Source organism: Tachypleus tridentatus, chromosome 1 (genome assembly GCF_004210375.1).
Source record: "Tachypleus tridentatus isolate NWPU-2018 chromosome 1, ASM421037v1, whole genome shotgun sequence".
NCBI classification, from domain to species: Eukaryota; Metazoa; Arthropoda; class Merostomata; order Xiphosura; family Limulidae; genus Tachypleus; species Tachypleus tridentatus.
This window is the reverse complement of record NC_134825.1, coordinates 29,131,799-29,152,489: the sequence shown is the minus strand read 5'-3', so window position 1 is coordinate 29,152,489 and position 20,691 is coordinate 29,131,799.

Sequence of the window (20,691 nt, the reverse complement as noted above, 5' to 3'; positions counted from 1 at the left end):
ACGGTGAACTCTTAAGATACTCTTTTACCAACGAATTGTGGGATTGACGGTCACATTATAACGCTCTTACGGTTGAAAGGGCGAGCATGTTTGATGTGACGAGGATTTGTACCCACGACTCTGAGATTACGAGTCGAATGCCTTAACTACCTGGCCATGCCGGGCCTCAGTAAACTGTTTTTCTTGAAAAGCGCAAAGCTGCAAAATATGCTGTTTGTGTTGTGCCCATCATAAAGACCAAACTCCATAGAGCTAGAGACTGGTATTTAATAAAGAAATATTTCGTACATTATTAGAACCTGATAGCTATTCATATTCTACTCTTCATTATTCAAGTTTGTTGAATCACTCTTGATACGATTTTGACAATTAAGTCATTTAATTGGCGCTCTTTAAAGCTAAAACTAATATAATTTATGGCTGCATGAGTGTAAAACATATTAATAGCTTTATAATTATTGTATCGAACATTTTAGCAAATTAGAATTAAATCATAGGTGAAATAAAGATGACAAATTTAAAAGCAGTTAAGTAGCAGCAAATATTAATATGAACAGATAAAAATAATATTATTCATGTACTAAAGTTCGATAGATACGTCTGTCAGCGGTCAAAAGGCTTAATGAGTTCCAGCCATTAAAAATATATTTCATGAATACAACTTGTTTATGAAGAAAGAAAGTGATATGCAGACGTCAAGCATGGAATTATTAAATACTTATGTTACGCTTACGGTAATTGGAGGCCCGGCATGTCCAAGCGTGTCCAAGCGTGTTAAAGCGTGCGACTCGTAATCTGAGGGTCGCGGGTTCGCATCCCTGTCGCGCCAAACCTGCTCGCCCTTTCAGCCGTGGGAGCGTTATAATGTTACAGTCAATCCCACTATTCGTTGGTAAAAGAGTAAGCTCAAGAGTTGGCTGTGGGTGGTGATGACTAGCTGCCCTCCCTCTAGACTTACACTGCTAAATTAGGGACGGCTAGCACAGATAGCCCTCGAGTAGCTTTGTGCGAAATTCCAAAACAAACAAACAAACAGTGGTAATTGGATATCAATTGCGATGTTTTGTAGCCTATGTGATTACCTAAGTCAAATAATTAATTTCGAAGATTTTTTTTATGTGATCACCTAAGTATAATTATTAATTATTAACATTTTTATATGATCATTTAAGTCTGATCATTAATTACTAAGATCTTTATATTATCACCTAAGTATAATAATTAATTAATTTTATTTCAAATACTAGCTAACAATTATTATCTACTGACGAAAGAATTAATAATTACACTTACGTGATCGTGTAGGACAGGGGTTTCCATACAGTTCTTAATACAAAGTACCCAGTTTTGCATATTGTCTAAGCATACAGCCTCTTATTTATTTGATACATTTATCGCTAAAGAGTACCTTAAGAGTGCTGTGCATTTTGTGTATTCACTGCTGTCTGTTAACACTTTTCAGTGGCTATTAATTTGGGAACTCATACCAGTGAGAATCAGGTTCACACACGTTAATTTAGAAGTGGCCATTTTTATACAGGCATTATTACATTACTACTAGACTTACATTACAGGTTTCATTGTCCAGATCATAACGACAGATTCAAGAACACAGTAAACCAACTGTAAATTGTATGTCCTAGTTTTTACTTCCATTGATTTTTATGAACCATATCGCTGACCGTTGAAGGTAAAGTGTTTGTATCGTACTTGACGGCAAGTTTAAGTAATTCTTCGAATTGTTGGCAATTAAAGTTTGTTTGATATTTGTAGGGGCAAAGTTTACTTAAGATTATATATACAAGTTTCACAGATTGATCGCCGCGCCATCTATAGGATACCACAGATCCAACATATTTGCTTTAAAATCGGAAGTCGATCGCACAGAAATAAATGATTGACTATTTTGGTTATAGTAACATGTGATAAACAATTAAAAACAATATAGTTTAGTACTATAGTTTTCGTACAATACAACCTGAACGTTCATTCAAGAAACAATTAAAATATTTTTAATGTAATAGTATAATAGGTTTTAGGCAGTAAAACCCGATTGTCCGTGGTATAATCTCTCTCTGTCTTTTCGACCGTCCTATAGAAAACCTGTTTTCAATGCTAAATTAGTCAATATATATTGAATAATGTCTGAAAGTAATGTTTTCTCTACTCTTAATTTCAAGTGCGTGGTTAAAAAATGTAATATTTACATGAAATGAAAACATTTTAGGTGCAGTCACAATGGGTTTCTTGCTGAAGTTAAGTGATCATAAAGAGAGGTGGTTCAAAACGTCAGTATCCAATCAAAACTGGACAAGAAAATTGCGAAACGGAAGAAAAAGTGAGGAAAAGATAATTAGTTTTTTTCATTTTGAATCATATTTATTCTCTTAGATCTAAAGGTTCGATAGAACGAGACACGATTGGAAAACCACAACCAACGTAAGTTATACGAAATAATGGAACAAGAAGTATTACTGTTGTTCCTACAAAGAGTGCAGAGTGTTCTAAGTGCTATTTACAGTTGATAACCAATACTGCAGTCCAAGTGTAATGGCCCTGAGCAAAAGTAATCTTCTTTTAAAAAGAATTTTCATCAACCCTAAAATAACATTTTGGAAATTTTATTCGGGTTTTTAAGGCAAAAAGTTCGAATACTAAAAAAAAAAAAAAAGCTTTCTATAGGAAATTAATGTTGTTTGTTTGAAGTTGTCGTCAAAACGTTAAATCATCTGTAAGCTTGTCTCACTATTTGAGGTTTAATGCATTCACGAAAAAAAAAGCGATCATTAGTTTGAGTTTTGTTTACTAAAACTAACTGCTGATTCACTTTTTTATAGCAACAGTGTTTGGAAAATAACATTCTACAAAAATACAAGACATAAAGAAAGCAGAATTCTGGATATGACTTAAGAAAACAGTCTTAGTTACTGAAGACTATAATCATACTAGAGGTATGAATGCATAGACTACACTCATCTTTAAGAATACCTTAATTCTCTATGAAGTAAATACATTATTATCTATCATTTAATTGTAGCAAATTAACGGTAAATATTTTCTGTTGCAACTGGCAACTTAGAATTACGTATCATGTAGACTTAGTACAAGTTTCAAATAATTATTTCTACTCACAGTTTCAGAATTGTAGAATTATTACCATTACAAACATACTTTGAAATAGTTAACACAGTTCACTCCACACAGACTTCCGTTTCTAGAGTTCATACCACACTAACACACTGTTGTAAATAGCTCACACTGTTTCTTTGCTCTTTAGTTACAAACACTTTGAAATATTTATTATTATTTTCTTCAGACTTTCCAACAACTTACGTTATATTATACATATTTTCCAATATTTTGAAGATAATTATTATTCTTATTCTTATATTTAGGTACTTTAATTTTCTTTCATTAAACTCTGTTCTTTCTTCAAAATAATTCACTCTGCTTTTCTTAGTGAAATACATCTTCAGATATACTTCATTTTTTAAAATAATATATCTGTAATTTATACAAAGACAAGCTGAATAATGATAAGTAGATATTATAACAATATAACAGAACAAATACGAAGTTTAAAAGTGTCTTAAAAACTGGGTGTAAGTTAAGAATTTAATGAGTAGAGGTAGGATGTTTCTTATAGAACAGGTCATGATATATAATGGAAGACAATTAAGTGTTCTATTAAATAGTCATTTGATACACTTAGAAGAGCTGAATAAACAGTTTTATGAAAATATTTTTCATGAAAGGCTTGATTTTGTTAAAAAGCATCAGCAGGAACTGGTTTCTCTAGTTGACTGATGAAACCAGTTTAAACAAAAAATATTACTTTTTTGAAGAACGAATTTACCTGGCACGCCACGCCTCATATATCGTACCTGCGCCACCTGTTGTTCACGTATTTTAAAAACCACAAATATAATTGTTTGAACTAAAAATACACAAACACACACGTATATATAATAGCTAAAAAATAATAACTGAAAAGTTAGAATAAAACACTGAAGCGTAAAAACTGTAAAACTTTTGAACACCAAGATAATAGTGCATACTTTTCACGCCAGGAACTAGAAAAGTAAATCTCCTCTAAAGAACAAGTTCGACTTACCTCTAATACAATGCGTTATTCAACAACCGGCGTGTGAGGCATAAATTGTTTACAAGTAGGCTCTTCTGATAGATTAGATATCTTCAACAATATATCTATGGAAGGACTTCTCAATAAAGCATTGCAGTAAATATATGTATTAGGTATATGATTTTATGTTTGATCTGGTTTCTAAGCTGTAAGATACGTGATGTTTTTTTTGTTTTAAATTTATTTAAAGCTACATGACAGTTACCTGCCCTAGCCCTTCCAAATTTAGCTGTCAAAGACTAGAATAAAGACAGCTAGTGAACACTACTCACCGCTTATCCTTAGGATATTCTTTACCAACGAATAGTGGGATTGACCGTAACCTTATAACGACCCAACGGCCAAAAGGGCAAACATGTTTGGCAGTACGGGGAATTGAACCCGCAACATAAAGATAGCAAGCTTATCACTTTAGCCACCAGGATATGCCAGGACTGTATATGTAGTAATTGTTGATAAATAAATACGAATATGTATTGTAACGCCACCTGTTTAGGGCTGGAAAACTGTTTACAGACCAGTGCATTGCCAATAATAAGATTGTGATCTATGTTGTGCGCATCAGCTCAATAACTAAGACACTGACTTCGCTAACTAGAAGGATAGGCAAGTTACATTGGTATGATAGAGTGAACAGTCATTCAGATATCAACCAGAACAAAGCTATATCGATTATTGATGCTAAGCTTGTGATTATCTCAGACACTGAGGCGAAGGATGTCGTTTAAGCAGTCGAGAACATGGACACCAAAATCCATTTCGATTCATCTAAGAAAGACAGAATCTCAGTATATATCAATCATTTTCTATAAAATTCATGTGTCTTGTGGTTATTGTTTCTGGGTACAAAAAGAAGAGCTGACCACAAAGATATTACGATAACAATGAAAAAATCTAGATATTGTTGTGGTACCGTGCAAGTGAAGCTAACTTAGTCTCACGCCCGGCATGGCCAGGTGTGTTAAGGCGTGCGACTCGTAATCTGAGGGTCGCGGATTTGCATCCCCGTCGCATCAAACATGCTCGCCTTTTCAGCCGTGGTGGCGTTATAAAGTAGCGGTCAATCCCCCTATTCGTTGGTAAAAGAGTAACACAAAAGTTGTCGGTGGGTGGTGATGACTAGCTGCCTTCCCTCTAGTCTTATGCTGCTAAATTAGGGACAGCTATCGCAGATAGCTCTCGAGTAGCTTTGCGCGGGCCTGGCATGGCCGAGCGCGTAAGGCGGGCGACTCGTAATCCGAGGGTCGCGGGTTCGCGCCCGCGTCGCGCTAAACATGCTCGCCCTCCCAGCCGTGGGGTGTATAATGTGATCGTCAATCCCACTATTCGTTGGTAAAAGAGTAGCCCAAGAGTTGGCGGTGGGTGGTGATGACTAGCTGCCTTCCCTCTAGTCTTACACTGCTAAATTAGGGACGGCTAGCACAGATAGCTCTCGAGTAGCTTTGTGCGAAATTCAAAAACAAAGACAAAACTTAGTCTCAAATATCGTGAAAAATGTTCATAATCCTCGTGCAGTATTTTATAACGGTTCTCAAATTAGGCTTATACAAATATTTTGACAAAGGATCATGGGAAGAGCAAGAGAGAAAATTTAAAAATGAAGTATTTGTTGCGTTTTATTGCAAAGTTACACAATGAGCTATCAGCGCTTTGTCCACCACTAAGAATCGACCCTCGGATTTTAACGTAATAAATTGGGAAGTTTAATATTGATCAAGTAGGGAGATCATGAAAATGAGTTACTCACTAACTGAATAACTTCAATTAACAATTAAAAATAAAAAAGTAATGACTAAACTAAAAGAAATAAAATAATTAATTAACTGTATAAGATTATGAACTACTACGCAGATAAATATAAAACTAGCAAATTGATAATTAATTACAAATATTTCCTAAAACAAGCGGTGTTTGGGTAAGATTCACAATTACTGAGTTATAAAAAAAGGACAATTATACGTGTGTCAAATATTTCATTTATTACGATCGTGGTTCCTACAGTAAAGGCACAATAATTGTGATCGTAATTAATGAAATACTTCTTTTCGTCAATTCACAAAATAATTAATGATGTAACAGAAAAAAAAGGAACTTTTAATGAAACGTCAAGAAACTCGTTTGAAGGGATCACCCTTTTAACTTTGGTTTTTGTTTAATCGTACGCCTGTACAATAGAGTATCTGCCCACATCTCAGGAATATAACCCTGATGTTTAATATTATAAGCCTTGCAGACTACCATTAAGCCACCTGATGTTGCATTGCAATTGCAGTTATAGCAATTTTAGAGTAGCATGCTAAACATCTGCCTATAAACCTACAGTGAATGAGTCTGGAAATGTTATACTGTGAACAACGAAAAAGGTGGATCATAACTACAGAAAAACATCAACAAATTCTGTCTTTGTGTCTATTTCCTTAGTACAATCGGTTTTTGTTTGTTTGTTTTTGAAATTCGCGTAAAACTACACGAGAGCTAGCGCAGATAGCTGCCTTCCCTTTAAACTTACACTGCTTAATTAGGGAAGGCAGCTAGTCGTCACCACTCGCCGCCAGCTATTGGGCTACACTTTTAGAACGGATAATGGGATTGACCGTCACACTATAACGTCCTTACGGCTGAAAGGGAGAGCATGTTTAGTGCGACGGGGATAGTACAATAGGAAAACGTAATGTTCGAAGCTAGAAGAGTGTATTGGATAATCTTAATGAAATTTAGATGTTTTGGATTGAGGATATAGTGGTAAGACCTAGAGCTTATTATGCTAAAAATAAGGTTTCAATACCTGCTGTGAATAAACCACACATAGTCTATGCTTACCAATAAACAAAATATTTTATTGCCACGACTAGCTGCTCTGACTAGCTCTGATTTTGAACTAAAAGTCTTAGCTGCGATAATTATAATACATGACATATTTAGTACTAGCCGGTCTGATTAGTTCTAAGTTTGAACTAAAAGCCACAGCTGCGATAATTACAATACATAAAATATTATTACTAGCCATTATTTAATGTATTTCCTTTTGCTGCCTCTCCTCTACTCCCAGTGTCACAGAGAGATGTCTGTAATGTTTGGTAAGAACATTGTCCAAAAAATACGCGACTTACTCATACATGAGATAGAAAACTAAACTAAAACTTTTCTAGTGTAATATCTATATGTTATTTACAATATTTCTCGGAAGAACTTTAATATAAGTGTAAGTGACTTTAATTAATCAACTTTAGGCCAGCTTAAAAACTCAGAACTCTGTTAATTCCATGACGACTTTGTTTCAAAGATAAATCATAATTGGCCTTCCGATGCGTTAGTGGTAAGTTTACAGACTTCATACGTTTATCTCCAGTGGCTTATTGTGTAGCTTTGATCTTAAACAGCGAAACTAATCCGTGTAGAGATAAAAGATAATTTTATTTGTCAGCTGGTACAATTTTTCAAAATTGACATCTGTTTTCAATACGCTAATTCTAATAAATCATGTAGTAGAATGATATAACGCAATTTGAATCTGAGTAATACTCTAAAAATGTATGTGGTTTACCTAATATACAAGTCATTTCCGGACTATGAAAACTTATTTTCGTAAATACACGGCTTACCTATTGATTTTGTGTGGTAATTACGAAATGTATAAAATAAATTATTTTTTATAGATATTTTGCCTATTTCTTTCACTACTAGGTAGTTGGAAGATGAAATATTTCATTGTTGGAGAAAACTGATCTTGGATCAGTTGTTTCTTTGTCGTATGTTACTCATTCCATCAATGTTAAAGAGTAATTAAAGTTATGTGGTAGATTCATGTTAATGACCGTGACAGGGCAGTGACACGTGGTAGTAGGGTCATCTGTTTCACCTATTAGAGCTAAACAGGCTTGCAAACAAGATATCAATTGCCTCATTTTTCTTAAAACACCTGCCTCTTACAGATTCAGCAAGAAAAAACGTATTAAGGCTGCAATCTTTATAATGACTATTTTATTTTATGACCTGTTTGCTTTTCTTCTTATTTTGCTAGTGGCTTTCACCTTGAATCTGCCTTTAATGCAAGAATAATTTAATAAAATTGAGTACATATAAATTCATGCGTTAAATGAATCAATGAAGTTATCTTACAGACTAAATTTCATCTTCTTTACGGTCTATTCACCTTTAGGTATATAATTTTTAATAAAGATTAATCTTTATAAGCTTCCCCTTAGAATTCTGGGAAGCAGAATAAAAACAATAAATGAGCTAAATAAAACGATAATAAATAAACGTCATAACTTATTCTATATTTTTCTCTGAGCAATAAAATAAATAGACAAATAGTCTCGTGACGTAAGTATAACAATATATTTGAATCATGACGAATAACAAGTTATGGATAAACATATGTTTTACGTGTTGAATATATAAACATTAAGTTACGTGTATGTGTATTTGTTTATAATTTAGGCTTCCGCGTACTCACCACCTTAGTTCTGCTGTTTTGGTTGTGGGAATGTATTAGTAGCTAAAACAATGTCCTTTACTTAGTAGTCTCACCTTTTTTCATCAAAGATACACAATGTTCTGCGCTGGTTGTTTCAAGTAATTTTTTATTACAAGTTTAGCCTTCACTGATAAAAGTGCTTACTATAAAACCTTATTAAGATTACACCCTTTTTTGTTTCTGTTTCCATATACAGATTATGGCCAATTGACGTGCATCTTGTAACCAATCATAACTCAGTCATTGATAATGTAAAAATAGATAACACGGCATTTACTTTGTTTTAAAACAATATTAGCAACATTTGGTCAAATAAATGAAGCCACCGTAAACAACAATGTATCCACTATACTGGTAAAAGCTTACTTGATTTCCTTACCAAACGTATTTCATTTACCAGGTTAAGAAGTTAATTAGATACATGAACTTTTTATGGTTGTGAACACAGATGAGCAGAAACAAATTAAGTTGTTTATAATGTCTAAACTTTTAAACATTGCAACATAATGAAAGTTATACAGAAATGCATCAATCACTAATAACACTAAGTGACAAACTTCTTACTTTTTCTTGTTCCTGGGCAGAAAGTGTCATTTCCCAATTTCTTATGCCATCTTATGGAAAAGATCTATTTTTCTTTTCAAACTTTGCTTTTGTGACCTGGGTAATAAATTTTCAAATTTACCCATTTTCCAAAATATTCTAGGTAAATTCTGCTCTGAGTAGCTGAAAGACAATTTTCTCGAACTTACAAGAATTTTCTAGAATGTTGTAGAACTCACAAGAATTTTCTAAAATAAGTATCCGTCTCTTCTCCTGGCTCTTCAGTGCACTTCAAAGAGGAATACAACAGCGTCAAGACCTTGCTAGAAGCCTTGAAGTATGATGATTATGGCTGGGAGGTTATTGGAGATTTCAAAATAATGGCATTCCTGATGGGTCTCCAAGAAGGCTTTACCAAGCTTCCCTGTTATCTTTGCCTTTGGAACAGCAGGGACACCGCAGCGCACTACAACAGGAATCACTGGCCCCAACAGACCGAATTTTCTCTAAGGAGGCACAATGTCAAGTGTGAACTATTAGTGGACCTCCAGAAGGTGTTGTTCCCATCATTGCGCATAAAATTGGGTCTTATCAAACAATTTGTCACAGCTCTTAATAAGGAGTCTGAAGCTTTTGAGTACCTGTAAGACTTCTTCCCTAAGCTGTCTGAGGCAAAGGTCAAAGCTGGTGTCTTTGTTGCACCACAAATAAAAAAGGTCCTGGAGTGGACAGAGTTCCCCAAGAAGGTCAGTAGGAAGGGAAAAAAAGCTTGGTGCAGCTTTTTCGCATTGGTTCGGGGCTTCTTGGGTAATCACAAGGCCGAAAATTATATGGACTGGTTGAGGCTCTGGTGAAGAATTATGACAAAATGGGCTGCAGGATGTCCCTGACAGTCCATATCCTTGGCGCTCATCTTGATAAATTCAAGGAGAACATAAAAGCATATTCAGAGGAGCAAGGCAAGCGCTTCCACTATGATATACTGGACTTTGAACGCCTTTACCAAGAAGCGTATAACAAAAACAAGATGGGAGACTATATTTGGAGGCTGATACGTGAAAGTGATTTACATTACAGTCGCAAATCTCGAAAAACTGCTCACTTCTAAACATTTCTGTATAACTTTAGTATAAACACATGTAAATCTTGAGTCATATGGTGTTTTATTCGGATCTTATGTAAATGAAAGTGTGCAAATTTGCACGTTTTTACATAGAAAATAAGTTAATTTCTAAATTTCATTATCCAGGTCACAAAAACAAAGTTTGAAGGGAATAATGGCCATTTTCTGTACTTTTACTTCATAAGCAAATAAGAAATAACACATACTATCCAGGAACAATATTTGTGTAATATTGTGTAATGATTGCCCGACCTAAATGCAATAAATTCAACTATTTAATCCAGAGTTTCTTAGCAAAATCACAATAACACCTTCTAAATTGAAGGCGCAGTACACATACAACGAATGCATGCACTTTAACCTATTCAGAAAATATGTTATATATTAGTAGAACTTCTCTGAATGTACGTACCCAGGAAAAGAATTGGAATAAAAAGTACAAACTGTTTGTACGACTAGTTATTTATAAACCCTGGTACTCTTTTGATTGCTGACATAGCATCGAATTTTCGTCTTAATCTCACTGTTCTTTAATTAGAATTTCTAATTAATATCACGCAAAATACAAGTTGATAAATGAAGAATATTACAAAGTGGGGCATACTCGGCTTTAAATTTTATAAGTAACATATCACTCATTCCAATAAATCTAGTTAAAAATATCATTAATTTAATCTCTTTGTGAAACACAAAACAATACAATGGATTGTGAGAAGGCAACAATGTAAAGAGCGACATAATTTGAAAATAAGATTTTTAATTTCTTATATATATATATTATATGAATATCTAATCATAGGTAATACTTACCTGTATAATAGTTTGTTTGTTTGTTTTTGAATATTGCGAGGACTGTTTGCGCTAGCCGTCCCTAATTTAACAGTGTAAGACTAGAGGGAAGGCAGTTAGTCATCACCACCCACCGTCAACTCTTGAGCTATATTTTTACCAACGAATAGTGGGATTGACTGTAACATAATAACGCCCCCACGGCTGAAAAGGCGAACATTTTTGATGCGACGGGGATGCGAACCCGCGACCCTCAGATTACGAGTCGCAAACCTTAACCCACCTGGCCATACAACACTTTATACTTCAAATTTTAAAATAAATATTCCATACGATTAGGCAAACGTAAGGAAAAAGAATCTCTAAAGGTAGTTAGATTCTGAAAGCTAGCTTCAGTTACTATTTATACTGATGTCTGAGCTTAACAGTTGAAAGTTTCTTTTGTACTGTTTGTTAACATTAAGTATGTCATACATTTATGTTTTATATCAACATAATGTGGACACAGACATATTGTAAAACTGTAACAAACCTCAGCTGAAGACACTCCTGAAACCTGATATTGTGTGAACTGAAATAGTTTAAGTGAATACAAAAACATTATATATATTTATCAAGTCCAATGAGGGTTCCAGAAAAATAGACCAGGTATGTGATTAGGGCGTTTGACTCGCAATCTGAGGGTGGGTCGCGTGTTCAAATTACCCTCCCATCAAACACGCTCGCACTTTCAGCCGAGGGATATCATAATGTGAGGGTCAATCCTACTATTCGCTGGTAAAAGAGTGGCGCTAAGGTGGTGGTGGTGGTTGATGACTAGCTGCATTCTCTTTCACTGTTACATTACAGACGGCTAGCGCAGACAATTTGCGTGCAGTTATGCGCGAAAGAAAACAAAACATAACCAACTGTTTCTTTTTGAACTTACTTTGTTAGGGGTACATTTAAGTGTATTATGAAGTTTGTTGGTATACATCGTAAAAAATATCTTTCATTTTTGAAGTGGGGATGCTCATTATTTTCGTGTTATTAATATAGCTCTAATAATATTATTATATGTCAATGAGAACTAAAGAAGATATAAATGTATTCTAAAGACTGCTGGTATGGGTATTAAAACTTTAATTAAAATAAAGTACAGAACAACGTTTCGATCTTCTTATGTTATCTTCAGGTTAAACAATACTTTTTTGCTTCTCGTCATCACAAATAATGAAGGTATATGAAAGACTTGATTTACAATGACATTCATATGAATCAAGTAACTAATTAACATTTGTTTTTTAATAATTTTTCTTTTTCCAAGTCTACTCTGAATCCTAGATGGCGTAACTTAATTTAGCAGAAATATTGTTGCACTTATAGTGTTTGGTAACTTTGTATAACTTCTTGGAAAGGATGCAATAATATATTAATAAAATTGCAATTATTAAATTCATTTTCTTGATGTTACAGGAACAGCACCGTTGAACCATGGACACTAAGTAGTTTTAACTGTAAACAAATGAACGCATAATTTTTTTTTTTGCAGATACAGTTTTAAAGTATCTTAAAACAATTTGACTTCAGTGTATGAGGCAGCAGTGATTTGGAGCGTATGCAGCTTTAGATTGGACAAATATCACGAAACACAAATCGTAATCCAAGAAAAATTAACGCGGATAATTATTTTTCGAATCATCAGCCTTCGTGTGTAATTCGGAAGTTAAATTTTCAAAAACAGAGAAGTGAGTTAAGGCAATAAACACAATGTAATAATGATTACCCTAAGGTTTTTAGATATGTTTGTGTGAGCCGGATTTTTAGAGTAGATGTTTGTAGCTTGTTGGCGATAAATTTCAACAATAAACAAATAGCACACAGTCCGTTTGTTTTAAAATAATATATATATTAAAACACGTCAAACGTATGTACAAATGTCCGTTATAAGTTAATCACCACAGTTGTATCTAGAGATTCAAATAATTTTCTCTTCTCGTCAAAGTCCATACGGGTTGGTTCAGTTATGTCTTCTATGCTCTGTTATTACTATACACTTAGTGATAAGTTCACTTTAAAAAACATCACTATAAACTCTTTATGGCTAAACTTACAAAACACACAGTTAAGAACTATTTGACTATATGTCTTTCTACTAATTTTTCGATACATATCTATTTATATATATGTACGCATGTATAGATACCTTCAACAGCAATCTAGAACTTTTTATACACAACTATATATTAAATGATGCAAAACTATCGGATTAAAGCAATGAGAAAGGCTCAAAAGTTTCGACTAACACGACATCTATTCACAACTATTGAACTGCACAATAAATGATTCGTACACGTAACCAAACTTGCTATAACTACTGCTTCTAAAAAACAAACTTATTTTACTGATTACGCAATATAAACTAAATAATACTCTTGTATTAAAGTTAAAATGAACAGTCGTGTATGTCTAACAACTACTAAAATATTCTTTTACTCACTTTGTTTTTTTTAAATTACTAATGAGTGTTCACTCAATAATCAACATAGACGAACATATTCAGTTATTTTCATCGTCAAAGTTTTACTTTCATTCAATTATTCAATTCTTCAAGCCATATTTTTTTCACTCAGTTGACTATAATTGAAACAGAATTTAACACGAGGTTTGTGACATAACGAAAGCTTAATGTAATAAATTAACACATTTGTATTTAGACTACAAACCTAAGTATGTACGTTTACTAAATTGAGCAGTAGACATACAAACTGAGTTTAATATAGACTTTTCCAGCCATTGATTAATAGACCATAATGCCTTGCTACTATGGACGGTGTATATGCAAGAGTATCTTCTAAATGATAGAAAATACAGCTTAACATAATGTCAAATCAATTGTTTTTATTTAGAAAGAAATACTGGTAAACATATTTTGATTTAATTAACTAAATATATTATTTATTAAGTGCAACATATAAAAGACAAAAGAAGATAAATATATTCTTACTAATCTGTGAAGAAAATATCGGCTTATGCTATGTAGATTCAGATTATGCTTTTACGTAAAATGTATGAAACTAATTTTTCTTTTGTCTCATCTCAGGCTTCATTTAGGAAATGTCCAGTTCTATGAGCTGTGTATTGGGGCTTTATTCCATCCGGCTTTTGATAAAACAAAGCATTAGCAGAACCGGCTCTCTGTACTTGTTAGTTAAAGAGAAGTTGTTTGTTTTATGTTTCGAACAAACGTTAGCGCACGGCTAATCAGAATATTTTTTTCCCATTTTCGTATGAAATGAGGAAAGGCCTATTAAAAGCTTTTAAACATATCAAAAGATAAATCACAATATCTCAACTACAAGGAGCAATTATTTCAATACCATTTCTAAAAACAATCATTATTTAACGAAAACCAAAGTGATTACCTATTGAAGTAATAGACGCCTACAAAATTAAGGTGGACGTAATTATACTTTTTTTGTGTAGCTTTTAATTTGTGAAGTTGATTAGGCTTCAACTTTATGGTGAGTATATCGTAGGTGCAAATATGTCACGATAATAACGGTTGGTTGTCTGGAGGTAAACACTCTGAGATAATATGGCGGGTTGTCTGCATGTAAATGTGACAGGATAATTTAGTATGTTGTCTACACGTAAATATGACAAGATAATATAGTGGGTATATAAGTGTAAATATGAGAACATAATACAGTAGGTATGTATGTGTAAATACGACAATATAATATGGTGGGTTGTCCAGAGATAAATGTGTTAGAATAATATGATAGGTTATCTAGATGTAAATGTAATGGTATAGTAGATGAGTTATTTAGATGGAATTATGAAAGGAAAATGAAGTAGTTTAATTTTGACAACTTTATGTTTTTTATAACATGTTATAACTTACATGTTTTAGTAACAGTATAACTGAGTTTGGAAGGTAGTGATTATATTTCTCTTAATTCTTTTATTCTATCAACTTATATAAATTTACTTCGTTTCCCTCTGGACATTTCTCATAAATATAAACGGGAGACTTTATTAAAATAATTTACTTTGTACATCATTTGTTTTAAAGCTGAAATTTAGGTCCGGCATGGCCACGTGCTTAAGAAACTCGACTCGTAATCCGAGTGTCGAGGGTTCGGTTCCCCATCACACAAAACATGCTCGTCCTTTCGGCCCTGGGGGCATTATAATGTTACGGTAAATTCCATTATTCGTTGGTAAAAGAGCAGCCCAAGAGTTGGCGGTGGGTGGTGGTGATTAGCTTCCTTCCCTCTAGTCTTACAGTCCTAAATTAGGGACGGATAGCGCAGATAGCCCTCGTGTAGCTTTGCGCGAAATTCAAACAAAACCTAAAACGAGAAAAAAACATAAAGTTAAATTTTAAACAAATATATGTACATATATATTTTAAACATATAAAATATATTAATTGGCATTTATTTAAATATGTCGAAGTCAATGAAGTTATATAAAGTAAACAAAAACACATAAAGGTTATTCTGTATAAACTCTCAAATGACTGATCTGTTTCTAACCGAGATAACGTACACGAAGTTAGTCCTCTACTTAATCCAGTGAACCTATAGGTATATAGGTTTAAATTAATATCTAGCGTTATTGTTCAGAAGATGAAAGAAACAAGAATCTTAATGTGATATTTCTTGTAGCTTAGTTTGAAGTGATGAGTTTCAGATCATATCATTTAAAGTCAATATCTTCCTTTTAGTAGGATTATGAAATGTTATTTACATCACAGTACTTTTCAACAGACAACTAACAAACTTTAACACCTGCTTCTTTATTATCGAACAAACTCTCAGGGCTGCAAAACATAAGCCTTGTTCGTATTCTGAACCATTTTATTCTTTTTGTGCATCATAAAACATGTCTTTTTATATATATATTAGTAAAATCACTATTCCAACAAATATGCTAGTATTTCATTGTATAATGGAACTAATTGCGACTGCGCAGTACAAAAGTTTAAATACTTATGAAGTTAACGCACCACAGCAACAAATACTCACAATTAGTGTGTGTCCAAAATCGATAAAAATACCTTCATAGCTTTTATTGACGTTAATTCATTAATAAAGCAAATGTCCTAACAAAAACTTTGCTTCGGAGATACGATTGGTATGTTTCAACAATACGCTTGAATAGTTCCTTCCTCATAGTTGTGGCATAGAAAGTACTTGTAAACAGTGGCCACTCTTATTCTTTGTTTAAATTAGATCAGATATAATTGGAAGCAAGTCTATGAATGAGGAGGACCCGAACAAGGCCCTGTCACGAACACCTTCCAGCCCTGCCTTGTTCACAAAGATTTGATAAAGAATTTTAGTCCTGAACGCATGTGCAGGGTGAACGACTTATCAGTTAAAAACCAACAGTAGAAGAGGAAAAACACTGATTCGTGAGTGAAGTCGAATGCACGAAATATTTATCAACCACTTTTTGCACGAAACGGAGGAACCAGGTGTTTACATCAGGGTAGATACCTGTTAACTTCCTGAATTATATTACTTCATAATGACAATAAAAAAACACCCAATCACAAATATACATTTAGACGAATTTCGTGACCTGTAGATAATTGATTGCTTAAACAATTGGCTATCAATGTTTCTCAAAAGAGTACAATTTAATAGTGCGTAAGGAAAGAACCTCTGTATCGACTAGATATAATGACGTTTGTCAATGTTGCGTTTAGACAAATAACTTAGCAGATATTGGCATCGTTTTCATCAAATAAACTGAAAAGATATTTAGTAAAGAAAAAGGGTCTGTTAATCAGAAACCACTAAATGATTAACATTGCTTGTCTGCAAAAGACACAAAAATCAAACTGACATGCATATAATTCTTGTTTACTCCTGCACGATCAGTGGATAAATAATTTACCGTTACCCTAGTTGATCAGTACATTAATATTTTACTTTTATCCTGGTAGATAGCCCGATGTGGCTTTGCTATAAGAAAAAACACACAAAAAAGCAATTATCTGAGTATCTTTGTTATTATCTTTTGTTGTAATTAAAGCCTTCTTTCTACCATAATGTTATGTGATTAAACTTTACGTAAGGACGTTTATCATAAATTCCATATTCTTGATGTAATAAGACGAAATGACAAATATTGTCCAAAGCCCATAAGCAATACGAGTTTGCTTGAGTCAGCAAAGAAGTCAGCCGCGACCCCACGTGTTATCCTATTTTTTACCATTAGTTGACCAAATTTTCATTCGCTCAGTTCTTTAAATTTTCGCAACCAATAATTAAAAATAATAACAACAAAAGAAAACTAGAGGCGCACTTAGTTTTTGGTTCTCAAAAAATACGACAACGTGTCTGTAGGTCTGTCGTCATGAAATGACACGAACCATTCATGGCAGGACAATGAGCAATAATATTCTAAATATTTCCATGAAGTTTTATCAGCATTCAATTATTTTCAACTAAGTCATAGAGCAAAAATAGTGTGAAAAATTGGGCCACATGTTTTCTTTTACTAATTTTGCCAAAGGTGCACGAGGCTTATGTGCTTATATTAAGGTTTAACTCACCTTAATTTAGTAGTGAAAGACTAAAAGGAAGGCTGCTAGTCATCACCATCCACAGCCAACACTTGGACTAATATTTTACCAACGAATGATGGAATTGATCGTAACATTACAACGCTCCCACGGTCGAAAGGGCGAAGATGTTTTGGTAGAACGGAGAAATTTCTAAGTTAATAGTTCACCGCTGGGACAGCAATAAGTCTTCGGATTTGCAATGCTATAATTAGGAGCTCGCTTCCCCTCAGTGGACACAGCACATAGCCCGATGTGGCTTTGCTTTAAGAAAGATATACGTATAAATACTTCAAGTTAATAGTTAGGAATCTTTTTTTTATTTCTCTTGCTCTGACTTTAACCCTCCAAAAACGAATCACTTCTAAGTTGGATCATATTTCAAATGTATACCAACATTCGTCGGACTTCATTCATTTGTTTTTGAGAAATCTTCCTGACAAACACACACACAAGGATGAAAACATAACCTCCGTCTGCCTTCGGTAGCTTAGTAAACTATATAACAAACAATGCATTGAGCTTATCAATAAGAAAAATAAAGACTTAACCTAATACGTTAAATCGACATTTTAATTAATTAAGTAGAGTAATTTGGACTAGCTTATGAAAACATTTACAATATACCGTTTATTGTCGTTGTGAGCAGCATAATGGAATTCTAAGTTAGCTTTCTGACTGGGATCGTTTATTTAAGCATAGCTCTTTTAAACCAACCTTTTCTGATTAATGATGTTTACCTAAATTATTCATTTATAACTAATATTCTGCGTTGTGATGCCTCTTCTTAGTACTAAGTAAACGTTTCATCTGAATGTATTTATTCATACATTTGATGCTATGCACGAGCACAGGAGTCTTGACATTGAAATATACTGCATTACTAATTCTTAGACAACATAATATAACTATATTATTTCACGAAAATACTTCTTTATGAAATAACTGAAGGCTGAAAACTTGGTTTTCTGTTAATCTCTAGCTTGCGTATTAAAAGAAAATATTAAGACGATTTTTCACTTGTAGCAATTTCATAACGACCCACTCTATACAGATGAAGACCATGTTAGGGCTTACACAAACAAATACGTTAGCCAATGTGACCTCTGTAACAAGCAAGGGAGGCTCAAGCAACAACTAAGTACTTGTAGACACGGAAGCAATCTTCAGCTTGGATGAAATAACGGATTTGTTTTTCTGTTGTTAACAGGAATAGCTTGAATAATAATCAACCATTGAATGTCACCCACTATGGATTTTGTTTTGATGGCCACTATGTAAACAAAAGTTACTGCATTAAAAACACACACAACCAATAAGGGCTAGTGGCTCCTGTCATTTGTTTCTTTTTTTAATTTCGCGCAAAGCTACACGAGGGCTACCTGCGCTAGCCTTCCCTAATTTAGCAGTGTAAGACTAGAGGAAAGGGAGCTAGTCATCATCACCCACCGTCAACTCTTGGGCTACTCTTTTACCAACGAATAGTGGGATTGACGATCACATTTTAACGCCCTCACGGCTGAAAGGGCGAGCATGTTTGGTGCGACCGGGATTCGATTCTTTGACCCTCAAATTACGAGTCGAGTGCCTTACCCACCTGGCCATACCGGGCCTGGCTCCTGCCGTGCACCTGATTAGACAATTAGTGTAGAGCACAGGGTGGGGAGAATTATTCAGTGACTGGGTAAACAAGACATGAGAGGAAAGTAAATTTTGTAGAATTAAAAATATGCTAACATTAATATTTTGAATGATGAAAAAGAAGCACGAGTGTAGCCCCTACCCCTCTCCAAGAAGCATGTTGTTAATGAATGATGAAAAAGAAGCACGAGTGTAGCCCCTACCCCTCTCCAAGAAGCATGTTGTTAATGAATGATGAAAAAGAAGCACGAGTGTAGCCCCTACCCCTCTCCAAGGCGCATGTTGTTAAAGAATATGACTAATAATAACGCTATATGTTTATTAACTTTTATTCTTAAACTTGTATGACTATATTTATTTTGTGTTCGAACCGTTAGTGTTATCCTATTTTGAACACCTCTTTATTTATCATTAAGTTTATTTAATGTCAATTCCTGTTAAAAAGACTGTTAACATGGTAGAAATGGTGAATTTTAAATAAAGGTTCGTTTTGCTTTATTAAGCTTCAGCTGTTTTAACTGGCTGCAATATCCTTACTGTGTGCTGCTATATCAGTATCTCATGTAGCGTTAATTACACGTGGATAAACTACGTGCTATTTGTACTAAAAATGTAAAAATATTCTAACTGTTCCATTTATTTTTTTAACTACATGTGACTGTTTTCTTTCATTTACATGAATTACGTGTAAAATAAAATATTTTTAATCGAATATAAACTAGTAGCTATGATGACGTAATCAGTATATTACGCAACTTAGCGATATCAAAGGCTAGAACCTTCGTTCTGTAATGTGTTCCGAATATTCGATGATCGAAATTTACCATTCGTTACAACTTCTAATACACAGAGCCATAAACATACCACAAGATGGATATCTGGGTGTAGAATGGCATGAACAGTCCACAGAAACACACCTGCTGAGATCTGTGTTAGAGTATTAACGTACCTGGGAAACAGGGTGCATTTCTGAGGCATGGATTGATATCTTTATCATTTCATTACAAAACCACTTTAAGAACTATGCTAAAATTAAAGGTAATCAAATCATCTTCCCACAAAAATTAGTGGCACGATTTCAGAGAAAACTGTGAATGGGAAGCTTACCTATTATACTGAACTATAGATACTCTCATCACTAAATAGCCATCGTAGTTGTCGAGCAAACGAATAAATGGTGATGAATTTACTATTGACACAAGAAGAGGATTTGAACCTGGTTAGAGACTGAAGAATTACATTTATATCTAGAAGATACCTACAATAAAATCCAACAACCTATTCTTGACAATAAAATGCTCGGAACAGCCATCAGTGTAAATTTACGTACTATTGGTCAAGATGTACTAAGTACCCTAAGATACACCCCAAAGCATGAAATCTGACAATCATACTTGATCTTTATTAAT